General features: G+C 37.5%; 1 long non-coding RNA gene across 1 annotated transcript; it reads right to left on the reverse strand.

Annotated features, from left to right (window-relative positions):
* Window positions 1-4,752, reverse strand: LOC130738403 (uncharacterized). Its single transcript, XR_009019380.1, has 4 exons — window positions 4,537-4,752; window positions 2,477-2,656; window positions 1,798-1,882; window positions 1-632 (listed from the first exon to the last, which is right to left on the reverse strand). It is a non-coding gene; the product is annotated as an uncharacterized LOC130738403 (long non-coding RNA).
* Window positions 4,753-5,847: the final 1,095 nt, after the last annotated feature.

Consider the following 5,847-nt stretch of genomic DNA (forward strand, 5'->3'; position numbering starts at 1 on the left):
TTTCTGAATAAAATACTCGTAATTAAAAGAAACTGTAATTCCAAAGTACATAAATGAAACCTTGGGCTAAAGCCCTACATCAAGTACATCAAAAGAAAACCCCGAAAATAAAAATGATAAATAGTAGTTCGACACGAATTCTCAGCGCCACAAAAAGGAACACTCTAATCCTGATCCCGCTCCGGAACGTCAGCTCCCGCTCCACGCGCTCTCTTCTTAGACTGCTCCAGCTTTATCACGCTCTTCCGAGGTCCCACTCTAAAGCACTTTGGACGCCCAGGTACACGCTGCGCACAGACTCCCGACTTGGTCTCTGGTGGTGAAGACTCCACTGCCTCCTCCTCCTCGACCAACCGTGACTCCACTGTAGTGTCCTCCGAAGGATCTTCTTCCTCCTCACCCACTGTAGTCTGATGAAACCTAGCGGAAGGATGTAGCAGCACAACAGTCCCATCCCTAAGGATCTGCCTCTCCACAACCGTCCCAGATCTGTTCCTCCCTAAGAGCTCCGCATCGCCGACGTAGACTCTCCGGACTCCGGAACCGTCGGTCCCCCAAAGCCGGTCTTCTGCTGGCCTACTCAGAACGATCTCCCATCTCACGATAGTCTCCAATATCGTGGTGGTCACCATCTACCCCCCCCCCCCAAATAAGCACATAAACAAATAACAGGGTCAGATCACATGTTCTCATAGAAACATTCACATGTTCATGTATTCTCATAAATAACAAGGTATAATAAGCATAATCTTTACGTTATATCATAGTCAGTCACCTAAGTTCAGTTAGGCTAACGTCCTCACCATTCACACAACCACCTCAACACCAATGGACATAATCACGATCATCCGCAGATGAACAATTCTCGGAGGGGACACACCGTACAACCCTCGATCATGTGGGGGACACACCGTACGCCCACAAGATCACAAGGTGACCGCAGTCAACCAAATCACGTAGGGACACACCGTACAACCCACAAAACACCCTCGCGTGCAAGTAACCGTTTGTCTCTAACGGTACCATCGTTCTCATGGTCCATAGTCATCACTAGACCTATGTTCCAATTACATCACATTTTACTTGCAAGCGATTAAGTCTCAATTCTCTTTGTTAGGGCTCTAATAGTCAACCTAGAGTCTTAACATTTTCACAAGACTTATGCAACTTAATCACAATAATAACCACAGCACCAAAAGGAATTACAGCTAAATGAGCGACCTTTTGGCAGTAACCAAGTTAAGCATATATAAGCTATACTAAGCACTTAGTCATGTTCTCATGTATAACAATACTTCAGTTATGGAAACTTCATAAACCAAGCCAACACATAAACTTGTGCTTGATATGGAAGTAAGAAAACTTGCCGAGAACCACAGAAATGGCTTGGTCGAACCCTGAAGGGCTCAAGGGTTTTCAAAAACACTTTCTTCCCTCCATATCAAGTTCACAAGCCAATGTCCAGCCAATCAACAATAAGCAATTTCTCACAAAATTCCATAACTGATCATGTTACAAATTGCATGTTAAAATCATGTGAAAATCTAGGCAAATTTGGCATAAAATCATGGTTTCCATACACAAGACCTAGGGTCATTTGCCAAACATTAACCTACTGATCATGGCATCACCCAAGCTTCACAAATATAGTAAAATTTCCTGTAGCAATCAGCAACCAACAGTACATCAAAAAGTTAAAGAAAAATCCATCAAAACCGCATTTTTGTACACATGAAATCATAGCTTTTCACATAGAAATCCCTAAACTCTACCCATGTCCTAGAGATCAGCCCTTACCTTGATTCCTTAATCTGAAAAGAAGGGAAGAATGAAGCTTGGATAATCTGTTCCTTGCTGTCCAAGTCTCTCTTCTACTCGAACCCTAGCATTTAGACAGCAGGAACAGTGTGCATTAAAACTGGTCTCCAGAATTCATTTCTCAGCTGCAGTTGACATACTATACATGCCTGGAAAGATATTTTGAAAATCTACAACTTTATAGTTTATCACTTTTTCATCTGAGACCCAGAATTAGGTGATATTAGGCTCTGAAGCTCGCTGTCCAATACAGAAAACTGGCAGTGATACTTTTACCTTCAAATTAATTTCTAACCATTTGAGTCCAAGGTTTCTAGGCCATGTTCCAGCAAACATACAGCACATATTCCTCCTCTAAATTCCAGTAGCAACATCTCATCATAATCATTAAGAATTTAATCAATCTTAGGCATATGAATCATCATGAATCAGATCTAAGCAAAAATCATAGCAAGGGTGACATCTATAATAGTGATTTGCAAAGAGGCATAGCATCCATCATCTCATCATCTTAAACAGTAGGCATCACACGCATATGGCAGATAATCAAGCCCTAAACCTCTCATGCATTCTCACACATCATTCATCATCATAAAGATTCAACCCTTAATCATGCTTTCATGAAATTTTCATCAAGAAACCTAGACTCTACCCTTACCTTGGCTGATTGGAATGAGAGAGATGATGAAATACAATGACTAACACACCATAGCTTCAACCTTCTCCCATCTCCAAAACTTGAAAGAAAAATAGAAAAAGATAAGCCTTCTCCTATCTCCAAATATCCAAATTTATTTGTGTTACACAACACAAAGTCTTCACAATGTGAGGTACCATTCTGATAGAAAAGAAAACAAAGAAAGGAACGAGAACCAATATCAAGCTAACAATTCATTAGTAAATTAACAATAGTAGTAAACTAAAATAAAAACAAATCCCAAACAGTAATATTAAATTTTTAAAAATAATAAACACTTGAATACTCCTAAGAAAGAAAAAGAGTAAATAAAAAAACTGATACGATAAGGAAGAAGATGAAAAGCAGGCTGGATTAAAGAGTAAGAAGAATTAGTGGTGTTGTGAGAGGGAGAAAGCAAAGGGAAGAAGAGCAATTAAACCACAACTCCTTAAAACTCTTTCTGTGATCCAATTAAATCACTATTCAGAACATAACAAAGTGATCCAACTGACAACAAAAATATATAACATTTACAAGAGTTATTTATAGGAGTAGAAGAAATCTGGCAAATAGTGCAACTGTTTACTGGAACATCAAGCAGAGCATAACATAATTTAGCATAAAACATGGTCATAGGCTCAACACTATGAAGTACAACAATTTCAAGAGAGAATAAGCATGAGATTATAGTAAAAAACTAACAGCCCATATTACAGACACATGCCTAACCTTATGTGGCTTAACTTTAACTTCTTTCTTTACTTGTATACCACATTAATAACAATACAAATAAGTTTTATCCAAGTTTTGGGTGTAATCTCAGAAAATAGACAATGAATGATAGATCTATCATATGTCAATGAAACAAAATTACAACTTCCATCCAGCCCTTTGGTCTGAGCAATAGGCATCAAGTTTAGATAGACCTTAATTTAAATATTACCTAAACAATTATCAACTATGACTATATCTACCATATCTTAAAAGCACAACACCCCAAGTCTTGTGAAGCTGCAATGGTCCTCCAAATAAAAAAAATTAGGGAAAATTACACTAACCACCCTTTAAGTTTACCCATATGACACACACGCCCTCTGATTTTAAAAAAACACTAACCTCCCTTAACTAGACACCGTTAACTTGCGTAGTTGCGCTATATTAGAAATATAAAGAAACTCAATCATTTACGTATTTTCTCTTTGTCTTTGGTTCTTGAATCTCAATTTAAAGGAAACTGAATCGTTTCTTCTTTTTGGATGAAAAATAACCATGACTTTTTGGATACACACAGGTAACACCCATTTTTTTGGATGGGTACTTAACCCAGAGATCCAGATCATTGGGTAGAAGCTCACTCCTTTATTCCAACATATCGAAGTGTTTGAACATCCTCAAGGTGCTTTGCATTATTCATCAGTGCCATTCAATAACAAAAATCAGAATCAGAAGTGTTATCAAATCGCGATCGCGGTGAGCTAAAAATTCGCTATTTCGGCCGCTATTTGGCGGCGAATAGCGGAAATAGCGGGAATAGCGTGCTATAGCGGGCAATAGCGGCGTCGTGATTAGCCAAAAATCCGCTATGCCGCCATAGCCGCTATTTGATAACATTTCAAATGTAATATATAGATGGGGTCAATTGGTATAACTTGTGATATTTCTAGTAGAAGCAAAGAATTAACTCTGGTGACATAGTGTTTCTTAATTGATTAATCTAGTTAGTCTAATTGAAAGTGAAGAGTAAATTTTCCCCTGTTGAAACATTTGAAGTCACACATACAGAATTACGACATACTAGTCAATGGTTGCAGGAAATTTTTCCAAACATAGAAAAGTAACCATAACTTGTTGGGTCAGACAAATCAACAAACACCTTGTGCTCAATTCACAAAATATGCACAAACAGTCATATAAATGGTTATCAAGCACAAATATTTCACTCAGACTCATCGATAATCAAGAAGTGCAAAATGAAGCAAACCACATAAATTTCTCGCATGTTTTTGATGGGTGGGTAAGCGTGAAGTGGAATTGTGTACCTTACACTCCTCGGAGAGAAGCACTGTACCAGATATAAGCTCTCAATGATCTTGCTGCTTCGTTTACATGGCTTGTTGGATGGAAGAGGGAAGTATTGAGGGAAGCACTGTTACTGTGTGATGGTGAAGGTAAAGAAGATGAACAATACTCTAGTTAATGAAGCATTGTTGCTGTTTCTTTTTGTCACAAGTAATGGTTTTTTTTTGTCAATATAAGTAACGCTGTTAACTCCTTTAAGTCACTGTTTGATATAAGGGGTATTTGTGTAGTGTGATTAGGGATGTTAACTCTGTTACGCGGACTCATCCCACAAGCCTGCAAAAGAAGGGCGGGACGGGTCAAAAAAAAAAGAGCACGTAAACCATGCGCCCCGCAAACATGGCGGGTCAACCCGCGGTTTAGGAATGTGGTTTGGGTGACTCTTCATTCACTAATCCATTATTTCTTTAACAACTCTATCCCTCTTCTAAACACTTAGAGGTTATTTGGTATGATAGAGATAAATGGGAATGAGATGAAAAATAATGAGGTGGAAGAGAGAGAAAAAATTAATTTTTTATATTAAACTAGTATGTTCACCCGTGCGTTGCACGGCGAGTTTTTACTTCCGAATTTTATCCATAATGATTGATATAGAAGAATTAGTAGTTGCACGAAAACGAAAATAAGAATTTCGTGATTGTAATATAGCAATGACAAAAAATTGTAAGTTGAAGATTTCAATATAGATAAACAAACAAACAACAATTAATGAATGATAAAGTACTAACATCAGCTACCCTATATTATATATGATTTGTCTGATGAGTAGATGAGTGTGTTTATAGAAATCTTCAATGTTAGTCATCTAGAGAATCCAAGTCTTGTGCTAAGGAAGCAGCAAATACATCGATTTGTATAGAATAGATTTGCTTTATATGATAATAAATAAAATTAAGTTTTAATGAGCGTTGAAATAAAATAATTTCCTATAGTTATAATATTGGCTACTTTGAATACAAATTTTGTAGTTCACTTGTATTGAATCTTGGTTCCACTATATAAAAGGATGAACGTGTAAAATTTGACTTTTCACCATTCTAGTACAAAATCAAATTTAGAATGTTATAAAAAAAACTTAGATCATTATAAATCGAACCTTTTAGATGCTGTCAAACACTTATTGGTATACAATATTGTTTGTTGCGTTTGAGAGGTTTCCTTTAGGGTTAATCCTCTAATTGGTCCCTGTGGTTGTGTGGCCGTCTGAAATTAGTCCCTCCCGTAAAATCTAAGTCCTCGCGTTTGAAAAAGTGTGTGTAGCAGGTCCT

Source organism: Lotus japonicus, chromosome 2 (assembly GCF_012489685.1).
Source record: "Lotus japonicus ecotype B-129 chromosome 2, LjGifu_v1.2".
Lineage (NCBI taxonomy): Eukaryota > Viridiplantae > Streptophyta > Magnoliopsida > Fabales > Fabaceae > Lotus > Lotus japonicus.